The 14028-nt window shown below is 43.9% G+C and overlaps 1 protein-coding gene across 2 annotated transcripts in view; it reads right to left on the reverse strand.

Annotated features, from left to right (window-relative positions):
- The window catches only part of LOC147705702 (lysophospholipase D GDPD1-like), a 202768-nt gene that overhangs the window by 1224 nt on the left and 187516 nt on the right, over positions 1-14028 (reverse strand). The gene's annotated exons all lie outside the window — the stretch shown is intronic.

The following is a 14028-nucleotide window of genomic DNA, read 5'->3' on the forward strand; positions in this document are numbered from 1 at the left end:
CAGATGTTCCCAACACTCATTTTCGGGGACTGCAAAGTATTTTTCATCATCAGACTTATAGTAAGAGAAAGAAAGTTTGGGAAAAGGGGCAAGAGAATAGAAGAGAAAGATAGGGAAAACAATGACAGCGGGAGAAAGTCCGGGGTAAATACAACCTCCAAGAGAGAGATAAAACACAGGTACTGTAGTGTGGCCAAATAAAGAGGCATGAGGTGGAATCAAGACTGGGCAGCCTTGGTATTCAGCAACAGTGGCATTGGAGACAGATTTCTGAGAAAAACATTTAGCACATGCGCATTCTTGTAAACAAAATTAGCAATGCTTTGGTGTGCATCTACACAGGTAGCCATCGTCCTGTTCCTGATTCAAAGATTTAGGAATAGTGGATTTTCACCCTGTTATATAGGAGTCTCACAAATGGAAATTCTGCCAGTGTGGTGGACGTACTGCACAAAAACATCTACTCCTAAGCGTGGGTACGTGAATGCCGTATGTTCGGTCTGTCTGTAAATATTGGTTAACACATACAAACAAGCATGATCATGGGTATTCACAAACTTTTTTGAGGTTGTTTTTTAATCTTCAAACGATTGTGAATTTAGGGCTTATTTAGCATTTAGAGGGATCAGAAAAAACTAAAATTTCCAGAGGAAACTTTAAGGAGTAGAGCCAACAAGCTAAAATACCTCCACCATAGAAATAGTAAGGTATGTGAATTTCATCCCGTGGATTCTACTCGGTCTTTAACCTTTCCTAAGAAAAAATATGAGGATTTTCAGATCCACCGAAACTCTAAATGAGGCCCTTAGTCTTAGGAAAAGATCAGACACAGCAGCACACAGCAAGACTGGTAGCGACGTATGGCCGACAGCCTTATTGTTGAACTTTAAGGTTTGCTGAAACAATTTTTAAAAATTGTTAGGAGAGGGTGTGTAGCCCTGTGCTTCATCCAAGCCTTGCATCATCGATTTGGATGTAGCAGGTTATTCTCTACTGCCCCATCCCTGTTTACCTTTCGTTGATCATGGTTAAAAATGGATACAAGTCGCTTATTTGCCGGTCTTTCTATGGGTGCTTAATGGGGCCTTTCCATAACCCCAGTGGCACAGTGCCCCTAGGAGTGTCCTAACCAGGACCAATGGATTTGGGGCAGGAGGGAATATGGTTTGCAGAGGACATGGCACCTGGGCTGAGGATGCCATGTCAGCTTCCCCCTCCTGGCCGAATGCCGGGGGTTATCGGTTTGCTTTCCCCGTGATACAGTCTTGGAGACTAGAAGGCCCAGAAGACAAGCAGGAAAGGGGCGAAGTGGCCCAAACAACGGAGTAGCCAGGAGATTAAAATTCCACTCTCTCATCCAACCAGTAATGGCACTTATGCATTCTATCAGTGGTTTGATTTCAATTTCTGACTCATGCAAGCATATTTTGTCCCTTATTAACCTGCCCTGGCCCCGTTCTTAAATACATGGTAGATTACTACTTTTGATGTTTCTTGAGTATAATATATTGTAATATAATATTCCCAAAATGTATGCTGCTTCTCTATCTGACCAGAGGGGATTGTAACCGAACCCCCAAAGATAGACTTTGAATATGTGGCCAGCCTGTCAACAAGGAGGTCAAACCATATGGTTCTGGTGTCTTGGGACAGGAAGGGAGATTGTTAATACATTCACTACATGCCAGTTGCTGTGGGTTTATTTATTTTTTTGCTGTTTTATATAGCGTAAACTTGATCCAAAGGTATCAGAGCACTTTACATGAGCACCAGTTGCGTTACAGACGGACGCATTCCTTTTAAGGCACGGGGAGATTACGTGAATTGCCCAGAATCATAGGATTTTTGACCCTCCTGCCAGGCTCGAACCTCGTTCCCTAGCTTCAAAGTCGGTCACTCTAGATGTTAAGTCAAATCCTTTCACTCTGATACACTTTGATATAGACTTCAGAAGTGAGTAATACAGGTGAGCGAGCCAAAAAACGTAACAGGGAGAAAAGGTTCTGCTTTGACTATAGTAGTCCATTCATGAGCCCTGTAAATCAGGATATCATGTAAAAAAAATATGAAAACGTTTCTTCAAAATATTTTGAAAACTGTACTTTAACATGCGTAAGGGTTTCACTTAAGTACATAAGATTATATCACTGCTTTCAGGTGCATTTATTAAAAGTGATGGTTTTTAAACATGAACTTAGAAAATTCATGCCCCCACCTCCACCATGATGGCAATGCTATTAGTTTTAGGTCAGTTGTCATTAGCACCTTGTACGTTGCCTATTTTCTTGTCATATATGGAACAACATTATAACATTGAATGACATGGGAGGTTTATGTACAGTGCATATACTGGAATCACTTATTTCAAGGTCGTCTTAGATGTGATAATGAAGAGAAATAAAATAATTTCCCAGGACCACAGAATCTCTCCAAGTGGTCCCATGTTATCTGGTCACACAATGTGCATTTCTGCCACTACATGGGTATCCCTTTCTCTCTCCCTTTTTACATTAAAGGTCACTGTTTTTTTCTGTAATTATTTGTACACGAGGACAGAGCGTGGGTGGCAGGAGGAAGCCACACAGAAGCTTGGTTCATTTTGGGATTGAAGGTCCAAGATGACCTCGAGTTGAGACGAGCTATGCATCTAGCTTGAGCTTTCAGTGACTTTCAAACCTCTACTGGATAGAAACGTGATCCCTTCTAAGTCTTTTTGTTGTGCCGTTACCCAGGGCTGGCTTTAGCACTGGTAGTGCCCAGTGCGACAATGTTTGTTGGCGCCCCCCCCCCCATCCATGGTGGAGGTAATGAGCACCTCCACCAAGGATTCCCTCACCACCACCTTATAACAGTACCCAAGTGTCCATAACCACTCTCTTTCAGATGTATTTAATTAGTTATATAGTGCCACTCCTACCAGTGTAAGGTGTCAGAGCACTTTGCATCATGCACACATTACACAGAGACAATCAATCATACATGTGTAAATCATTTTATAATAAATGTTACATAATCCAGAGAACTACTAGGTGTAGGAGTGACATGTAATCCATACTGGTAGACAGTATAGTTTAAGAGTGCTTGATCTAGAAAAGCACTAAATCAGAATTGAAAATGATACACTATGGTTGGGGGGGTCTCTTCAATAATAAGAATCGATTTCTACCCAAATGAACCATTTTTGCTATATTAATATTTGCTCTAATCTATACTTTGCAGTGTGCATGCAGTTCTTTGATGGTAGTTAATGATTCACTGTTCTATATTAGGATTTTAACTTACAAACTGCAAGTAACAAAAATGTGTCTCTTAGAAAAGCAGTAAGCCACTGATACACCTAGCTTCATTATATGCACTTTGAGATCTTCATGGTACATGTTCTATGCGGATGTATGACGTTACAACGCATACATTTACATCGCGGTACATTACATTGCGGTTTTTACAACGCAAGTTGTTACAACGACTTGCATTGGAGGGCACTGGACTTAGAAGTAGTATAATTTACTATTCCAACTCCAGTCTACATACAGTAGGGAAGGTGTTGGATAGTAAATTATACTATTCCTTGTCCTAGAGCACCATCCAGCGCAAGTCACTGTAATGACTTGCATTGTGAAAACTGCGATGTCATAGCATCGCGATATAATCCCCGCGTTGTAAACAATGTTTCCCGTTCTATGCAGCAGGCATATTAATCCTCTGAGCTATGTTATGATCAGTCAAAACCCCAACTAGTAAAACTCAGATCTCTCTCCAGGAAAAACATTAATCACCAGAGTTATCTTGACATTTTTATTGTTGCCTGGAAACTATTGGAGGCAAGGAACGCGATGCCTGGTGCTCTTAAAACAACAAAAAACCTTGCAAACACGACACGCCCTGAAGTCAGACCCCAGTGTGGTGGCACCAGTCGCTCCGCCCTTGAGCCGGCAATGCGTTACCTCATAAATTCGATTATAAACTCCCTGATCTTTAGTTATGTTATACTTTTTATAGAGTGCAATGATTACCTCAAAGGTGTCCTGGTGCTAACTATGTAAAAATGCAGATTATCCAGGTATATATGCAAATGTCAATTGCAGGCTGAATAGAGAAGTTTATAATGCTTTGCTAAACACCAGAAGGCAGTGATGGGCTCTTTATTGAAAGGGCATCAGGTTCCATTGTTTGGCTTTGGCAACAAAGTATCCAGAATGAAGAGATCAAGTTTAAAGATAGCGAATGCCCTTATCTCTCTCCATTCTTCATTTTGAATGCCCCTCTCCTTCCTTTCTATTTCCTGAATGCCATGTCTGTCTTAACAGCACGTCTGTCTGTCTTAATCTGTCTTTCTTTGAACCTGTATCCCTACAAACTAACAATATCTATTACATCCAGCAAGTATTTGCTTCTCACCTAGCCCCCTCTGGTGATCATATTTAAGTTATAAATGCACCACAAAGAAACTAGAGTAAATGCATGGAATGGTTTTCTGAGAGCACAGGACTAATCGCGATAGCTAATTGGCTGACTACTAACTTTGGGCTCTCGAGTAGTGTGTCAATCACCCTAAATCGCTTCAACGCCTCATCAGGGGTAGTAAGTGTTATATAAATGCAATCTTGAAAATATGCAGGCCCTTTTTGGTATAAAGATCGACGAAAGTGTAGAGCAAACGTCTTCAAACTGTGGGGCCATGCCTTCTATGGTGAGGCACAAAATCACATAGGGTGGGCGTGCAGTAGACACAAGAGAATCCTTGCTGTGTACACTGAAGGTCCAGGGGCGGTGGGAAGAGTCTAGCCACGAAGCTCATTGGCAGCTCGATTACAACAGTTGTTATAGGCGTGAAAACATTCAAGCTTATGCTAAATCGTTCACTGGCAGACCTTTGCAGCAGATGCATAACCTGCTTCATAAACTTCCAGGATCAGAACCTGCCCTGGAAGTTGCACAAGGCCCTTTACAACAACTGCATGAACCTACTGCACTATCTTATTAAGAGTTTAATTTGGAACCTGCAGGGCTGCACATAATGTTGTGCAAAAGACATACCTACATTACTATTAAACAGCAAGGCTGTGGCAGCAAATTGCATGTACAAAAAAGTGAGAACGTGTGTGTGTATGCACATGTATATGTATCTACTCAGCGCATATACATTTGTACTTTCACACACCTTTTTAGCACAGTCTTGCGAGAAATATTAATATCACTTCTGAACAGTGCTTCAGAGTTTTCCATGTGCAAGGCTCAAAATAATAGTTTTGCTTGCAGCACAGGCGTCACAGGAGTGTAATGTAGACTTCACAGCACACTTCATATTTCAGTTTTTGAGGGCATGGTTGGGCATGTACCACTGAATACCGTGTTCATTATGTTGTCTTGCAATTTAGCCCCAGGCTAGCAACCCCTGACTTATGACGCGCTATGCCTTTAAACATTTGACAGATTGTGTAACTTTGGACGGCAGAGTTTGGATGGGTGGGTGGTGGGGGGGCGTTGTTCATGCATTTGGTTACATAAACCCAGAGGTTATTTTTTTTTAAGCTGGGATACATCTATCAACTTTGCACTTGCAAGAACAGTCTGCACATGTGGGATATGAAGACATAGGCTAACAGGTCGACATGATACAAGTGGGTGCCCAATTTAGAACAAGGAGGCTAGTGAGGAGACCAAGAGACGAGGCCTATGCCCATTCAGGGCTAGATTGACAGGGGTTGGATTTAAATCTCCGACTTATTGTGGTACTTTAACTAAAAATTTTAAGAAGAGGCTTGCACCCATCGAGACTAAGGGAGATGCTAGAATGTAATGTTTAACCCACCTTCATCAATGTTGTCTACTAGGGTCAACAGCACAATATGTGTATATATGCAAATAGAAATTGTACATATGTATATAGAAACTCACTTCATGAATTCAATGTGGAGTATGAATTGAATTTCAGCAAACTCACTATGAACTACAAAATGGCCCCCACGTTTGCACCATTTAGTCAACTACATGTTTGTCCTTCGTCGATTTTCACCACTGATTACGAAACACACATTTTTTTCACGGCATGAAATGATTTGTTTAAAAATATGGTTTGAAACTTTACTCCACCGACATTGACAAAGGCGTGTAGCCGAAACGCGTCTGTCGGGTGTTTTTGTTGAGGAATAAATACAGCAAATATAACCTCCTTGTGTGCGCCTCATCAATGATCCACTAAGCGGATTATCGTACATTCCATAAACCCAGAGTTATAGATTTTGGAAGCAATATAAAATCACTGCAAAGTAATACAGTGAAACTTTATGATTAAGGTCAATAGCAAACACCAGTAGTGACAATCAGTCACTTGCAGGTCAAGTTGCATTTCAGGGTAAAGGTGGTGCGGGTCCCTGGATCAGGCCATGGCAGCCAGTTCAATTTTACTTGGCCGGTGGAGCTCGGGTGCAGAGTTGTCTTTTCAGTCCCTGGTGCTGAACGGGAGCCACAGTGGAACTGCTTTTACTCCTTATACGGTGCTGCGGAGAACTAGATGCAAAAACAAGACAATGGGGTCATTGCTGATGTAGGTTGCAGGTTTTGTGGAGTCCACTCTAGCTGCAATGTCGTGTTAAGGGGTCGATTGCTGGACTGGCGGTAAACAAGCCTCGGCAGCATTAAGCTCAGCAAGGAGATTCTTCAACATATAGAGGTCCAGTGGAACATGGTAGCGACTTGAAACTTTGTGGAAGGCAGGTCTACAGTTTCTGCAATGCATTAGACCATCTGGATTTGGGTGATCTCTCGGAGGGCCAGATGGTCAGCAAATCTTCGGTTCCGGAGTTTTGATTTAGCTGCAGTTTGCAGGGGACAAGTCTCACTAGTACAAGTGAGTCTGAGTTTGCTTTTGGTTTTCACAGGGGTCCCTCTGTCTGAGAGAACCCACCTTTAGCCTTGGACGAGTCTTCTTCATGCAGTTCCAGGGACAGTTGCTTCAGGTGAAGAGTATTCCCATTTTGCTGTGTGCAGAATTCTGTTGTCACAGACACGAGTCCATTCTTTGTCCTCTTCGATGCAATTTGGATTAGAACTGAGGTTGTGATGCCAGGTTTAGCCCTTAAATCCTACATTTAGGAGCAGAAGGGGTGTGGGTGCAAGTGGCTATAGGCTACTAGCCCTAGTGGTTAATCCACCCCTGAGGTAACCACCCCTGTTGGTGTAGGTCACATTTGCTACCAGAACCCTCTATTTCTACCACTTTTAAAATGGCAGAAGTCTTCCTCATCTGTACAGACCAGGTAGCCCACCTGTAACAATTAAAAGTCCTTGAATCCAGAATAATATAATAGGTTTGATTTATTGTAGATTAGTTCAGGTTAAGTTAATAATAAAGTGATATATAGATGTAATAGTAAACACCACCAGGAGCAGTTCTTCTGTCGCTCAGCCTGCCTGCCATCAACTGCCTCTCCACACACCAGTCAGGTACCCAACATTCTATGGTGTCATCAGACATTCTACCACTTACAGTGGCTAAGCAATGGGGAAATCTAAGCAAGGGAAATGCAAGACATAAGCCAGATGTAACACCACCCTAGAGTTGTGGCTAGCCTTTTGGGGTGCACACCTCCGGACAATGTAATTTCAAGTCTGCATGGGTGAAAATGTGCCTGGGGAAAGGGTGGCTGTTCCTCTATGGGGAGGCAGCCTGGATACATATAAGAGGCATTGTAGCCTTTGAAGATCACCGCCTTGATGTGCCACTTCCCTAGCCAGCATGGGAGTGTGAGACCTTCTTGTCCAAGCCTTTGTTCCTTACTCCTGGGAGTGTTCAAACTGCCTGGCAGGAGGTCTGAATGCTGTCTTGGCAGCAACAAGCATGGCCTGTCAGTCAAAGAAGTGTAAAGCTGGGGCAGCCAGATGGGTAACCTTTGAGGTAGCCACCTGGACGAGTGCCACATCTCCCATGACAGGAGATTTGTGTCGGGTGAGAAGGTCTCATTGTTTGATACCAAACATGACAAGTTTTGGTGGTACCCTATCGGGGCTGCCAACCTCGGGTTTGCCTAGTTGCCAGCCCATGTTAGACTGATTTGCAGATGGCTGGGTCCAAACTGGGGTGGCGTGGCGGGCAAAAGAACAATGGATGTAACCCAGATCTCTTGACTGGGGGAGAATGTTTGAATCATTCAGCATTCCATCCATCATTTGTTGCAGTTATACTTTTTGCCCTAAGTGGGTATGCCCAGACGTGGGTCCTTTGCTCACTGTGCCACTGGTTTCAAGCTAGCCTGGCTGAAGAAGAGTGACATACCCTGAAACCGGTCCCAGGATGCTTTTTTCTGGTCCAGGGAGGACCTGGCTTGGCAGTTTGGTCTGGACTGTTACCATGAGGCACAGGGTCAAGACTGATTTGCATATGGCTGGGTCCAAACTGGGATGGCATAGTGGGCATAAGAACAATGGATTTAACACAGATCTTTTGACTGAGGGAGAATGTTCGAATCATTCAGCATTCCGTCCATCATTTGTTGCAGTTACACTTTGCTCCCTAAGTGGGATGGGTATGCCCAGACGTGGATCCCTTGCTCAATGTGCCACTGGATTCAAGCTAGCCTGACTGTAGAAGGGTGACATACCCTGGAATCGGTCCCAGGATGCTTGTTTCTAGTCCAAGGAGGACCTGGCTTGGCAGTTCGGTCTGGACTGTCCCATGAGGCACAAAGTCAAGACTGATTTGCATATGGCTGGGTGCAAACTGGGGTGGTGTAGTGGGCAAAAGAACAATGGATTTAACCCAGATCTCTTGACTGGGGGAGAATGTTTGCATCATTCAGCATTCCGTCCATCATTTGTTGCAGTTACACTTTTTGCCCTAAGTGGGATGGATATGCCCAAACATGGGTCCCTTGCTCACTGTGCCACTGGATTCAAGCTAGCCTGACTGTAGAAGGTTGACATACCCTGGAACCGGTCCCAGGATGCTTGTTTTTGGTCCAGGGAGGACCTGGCTTGGCAGTTTGGTCTGGACTGTTCCCATGAGGCACAGGGTCAAGATTGATTTACATATGACTGGGTCCAAACTGGGTTGACGTAGTGGACAAAAGAATGATGGATTCAACCCAGATCTCTTGACTGAGGAAGAATGTTTGAATCATTCAGCATTCCATCCATCATTTTTTGCAGTTCCATGTTATCCTAGCACTATCTATAAGTTATTGTGTCCGTTCATGGTAAAGGGCATTACAGGGTCATATAAGCTTGTAATTACATGCCCGCACCTTTGATATCATGCACCTTGCCTCCTGGGCTTTATGATGCCATCCTTAGTGGTAAATGGCATATATCAAAGATTGTGCGTTGACTTTGCTACACATGGTGAAGGTAAAGTTGAGTTCGATCAGTTTGCACTGCTCCTGCAGTCTGCAATGGCAGGCATATGCCTGTAGTATATTTGGGTCACTCTGGGTGGCTCAAAAGGTTCTGCAAGCCCTGGAGACCCCTTTAACACTCATGCCCTGGGTACCAGTAATACAATATATTCGAGACGTATAAGAGGGGTAAAGTCCTTGTAAATTGGGATTGCCAATATACACATAACAGTTTGAACTATCAAAGTTGAACACCTTCATCTAGTATTCAAAATTGGGCAAAAAGTAGGTGGCTTCAGCAAAAAGCCCTGTTTTTGTACACTCTCCAAGCCAACATTTCCAGGAAACTCCACCGAGCACTAAGAGGGTTTTCCTGGCTTGCCAGCAAGGAAGAATCTAGAGAAAACTGATTGTATTATTGCAGGGCCTACCTTTCCTCACATTCTCCTGTCAAGGTCACTCCCACTGGGCAATTGAGCCATCTCAACAAAAACATGACCTATTTTAAATTGAACTTTAACTACAACTCTGTCTTTTTCTTCCTCCCCTTTTACCTTGGGTAGTGAGGTGCCCACCTCTTCTAACCCTATCTTTGCTGGGGCAACACCTAACTTACTCATAGAGGTCACCCAACACTTGAGCGACCCCACAATGACCAGCAGGGCCAGGAGCCTAACTTACATTTGGCTATGGGGTCTGCCTCCCATGCCAAGTACAGTACTGCAATGAAAACCACTGACATATGGCTGAGCTGCCTATGGGGCAACTGTGGGTTCTTGGAACCTCCCTAGCTGTTTAGAGTGGGGGGGCTACAGCCCCTGCGGCAGACACCCTTCTTCTACTGTCTCTTCTCTCAGTTCAAGGGTGACACCCTAATTCCGAACATCTGCTTGACTTTTCAGGACTTCTTTGGGGTCAGGAGAGGCCTTACCAGTGGCAACTTAGGGGCTCTCAAAGGCTACAAACCATTTGTCAATTTCATCACCATTACTTAACTTGCGGACAATCCCTTCGGGATCTTAGGGTCAAATGATTCCTCCTTCTCCCTAATACTGTTGCTGCCACCATCTATGGGCTTCAAGCCCATCTTAACCCTTCTTTCCTCAAGTTCAAGCTTCTTCTACTCCAGAGAGAGTAAGTCAAGCTCATCCTCAGGGGTTTCTACTAGAGTGACTCCTGTCACTTCCCACTGGTGAATGGGGTCTGGGAAAGGGTGGAGAGTTGGGGCCTTCACCTTTTACCCCATCATCCTCAATTTGGGCCAGGGCCTCATCCTTACCTTCTTCATGGTCTTCTTCTGAGGTATGGCCCTTCCTCTTTAGTATTTTCTTATCTAAGAGCTGAGGACTGTCTTGTGTTCCTCTTTTTAAGCTGTAGCTCTGTAGTTAATGCCCCATACTTTGCACAAAACCCTCCAATCACTGGTCCTCAGAGCTGGGCTGACTGACAAGTCAAGATCTGTACCAGGCTCCATTGTGCCTAACTTTTCAATTGGAAGTTGGGACCTTTTTAAAATGTTACCACAAACCTTTTAAACCTTTTCTTAACTTACCTAGAATGTTTTAATATACTATTGGAATAGGGGGCTACAGAAGGCCATACAAATCTAAATTTTCCACCACTATAAAACCAATGTAGTAAAGTTGAGTATTATGTGGTGTGTGGGTTATGGCTTAGCTCAGTCCAGATAGAGATGTAAAGAGCAGTCAGGCTTTTCTAGAGGAACATGTGTTAAGCATTTCAGAGTACCAACATGGATGAGAAGTAATTGACACGACTCAACAGAAATCCAACAAACATTTATATAACCAAGGTGAATTTTCATCTTAATTTAGACACCAAAACAAATAGAATAGCATCCATATAACCAGAGTTATAGATTTTAGAAGCAATGTAAAATTAGTACAAAATAATACAGTGAAAAATTATAATTGCAGTCAATGGCAAACACCAGCAGAGACAATTGGTCACTTGCAGGTCGAGTTGTGTTTCAGGGTAAAGGTGGTGCAAGTCCCTGGACCAGGCCACAACAGTCAGTTCAATTTTACCTTGCCCATGGAGCCCAGGTACAGAGTTATTTTGGCTGTCCCTGGGACTGAATGGGAGCCACTGGGAAGCAGCTTTTATTGCTTACACAGTGTTGTGGTGAACAAGATGCAAAAACAAGGCAATGAGGTTATTGCTGATGTTGATCACAGGGTTTGCGGATTGCCCTCTAGGTGCAGCGTCGAGTTAAGGTGTCGGCTGGCAGATCAATAAGCCTTGTCAGCTGTAAGCTCAGCAGGGAGATTCTTTGACGTTCTGAGGTCAAGGGGAACATGGAAGCGGTATGAAGATTTGTGGAAGGCAGCTCTGCAGTTCCCACAGTGCAATAGACCATCCTGAATTGACGATACTTCAGAGGGCCCAGTGGCTAGTAAATCTTCGATTCCGCAGCATTGATTTACCTGCAGTTTGCAGGGGACTAGTCCCACTAGTCCAAAGAAGACTAAGTTTTCAGCTGGCTCTCACAGGGGTCCCTCTCTCTGAGGAAATCGACCTCTAACCTAGTCTGAATCTCGTTCATACAGTTCCAGGGGAGTTGCCACAGGTGCAGAGTGTATCACTTTTTCTTTGTGCAAAATCCTGTTGTTGCAGACACGGGTCCCTTCTTGTTCTCTTTCATGCAAGTTGGATCAGAACTGAGGTTCTGATGGCAGGGGTAGCCCTTAAATCGAATATTTAGAGGTGTTAGGGGTGTGGGAGCAAGTGGCCAATTGGCCACTAGCCCTAGTGGCTAATCTGCCTAGAAGATACAACCTCCCAGGGTGTAGGTTACCTTTTCTACCCAGAACCCACTATTTCTACCACTTTTAAAAAATGGTAGAAGTCTTCCTTGGCTGTACAGACCAGGTAGCACCCTGCCACCCCAGAGGTGTGGCTAGCCCTCTGGGGGTGTACACCCTCTGACTATCAAATTTTCCATCTGGCCAGGTGTAAATGTGCCTGGGGAAAAGGGTGCCTGTTACTTCTGTGATGAGGCAGCCTGGATGAATATCATAGGCGGCGTAGCCTTTGAAGGTTACCCCCTTGATGTGCCATTTCACTAGCCAGATGTGACCTGCTTCTTGCCCACACCTTTGTTCCTGTCTCCTGGGAGTGTTTAAACTGACTGGCAAGAGGTCAGAATCCTGTCTTGGCAGCAGCAAGCATGGGCTGTCAGCCAGAGCATCGTAAAGCTAGACCAACCAGGTGGGCAGCATCTAAAGTAGTCACCTCGGTGCATGCCACCTCCTCCTCGACATGAGATTAATGTCAGTGGTCAGAAGGCATGTTGTTTGGTACCAAACATGACATATTTAGGCTGTACCATAATGGGACTGCCAGCCTGGGGTTTGCCCGGATGCCAACCCATTTATCCTATTGATCGTCTTTCACTTATAGTGTACTTTAATGGTAAAGAACACTATAGGGTCATATAAGCTTGCATTTATATGCCCACACTTTTGATATAATGCACACAGTCTCCTGGGCTTTAGGAGGCCTTCCATAGAGAAGACTGGCATAGATCAAAGATTTTACATTGAATTTGCCACACATGGTGAGCTTAAAATCGAGTTCAAGCAGTTTGCACTGCTCCTGCAGTCTGCCATGGCAGGCCTGCTGTCCATAGTGTATCTGGGTCAGTAAGGGTGGCACAAACAGTGCTGCAAGCCCTGGGGGGCCCTTTACCACCCATGCCCATGTACCACTGGTACCATGTACTTATGAGTGGGGTAAAGTTCTTGTCAATTGGGATTGCCAATTTACACATAACTGTTTTAGGGAGAGATCACTGGCACTGAGGCCTGGACAGCAGGCTCTAGTACAATATCAGAGTTGAAAACCAGTGTCTAGTAGTCCAAATGGGGGGAAAAGTGTGTGGATCTGCAAAAAGCCCTGTTTTCTTACAACACCTAATGGTAGTGCTTCAACTACATATCACATACTATCTGGTACAGACTAATTGTACTACTATTTGTTGCATCACTACTTTACGACAACCCATATTCCTTCAACTGCTAGACTGCTGTCTAATCAATGCTTCAGTTATGAAGCAGCTCTTTTAGCCTTGAAAAAGTCCCTTGGGCAAAACACGTCTTGGCTGTTTTTGATGCAAATCTGATGTGGGTTGACGAAGCCAGCAGTAATAAAAAGAGAATATGACAACTTTAAACACGCCTTTGAAAATGTATTTATTCTCAGTGTTTGCGTGCTCACATTGCCATGTACATAGCTGTAAATTATTACATTTTTCGTCACTCTTGTTGCATCTGTTGGTAGTAGTATGCTTTGATAGAAGATCACTAGTTGACACTATACAGATCTGTGTGAGCACAGCCACTCTTTGTGGATGTGCAACACCAACCCCATGGCTACCTTTGTAAAAGAAGGATCTACCCCCCTAGCCTATATCTTTTAAATAGTGGTATATTACCCAAAGTGGCCCACCCAGAAGGGAAAGACCGAGTTGGAATCTTGGAAATAGCCTTATATAGAATATATGCAGGTCCCTGGTAGTAAAAAGCATGGTGACAGATGCAGAGACTCTTAAAACTAATACGTTTACTGACTGGGAGCCAGTGTAGACAGATAAAACTGGAAAAATTCATATAAACATATCCGATCCTAGCAGAGAATGAGCTGCTAGGTTCTGCAATAGCTGTAGTTTATAAAT

Source organism: Lissotriton vulgaris, chromosome 7, assembly GCF_964263255.1.
Source record: "Lissotriton vulgaris chromosome 7, aLisVul1.2, whole genome shotgun sequence".
Taxonomy (NCBI): domain Eukaryota; kingdom Metazoa; phylum Chordata; class Amphibia; order Caudata; family Salamandridae; genus Lissotriton; species Lissotriton vulgaris.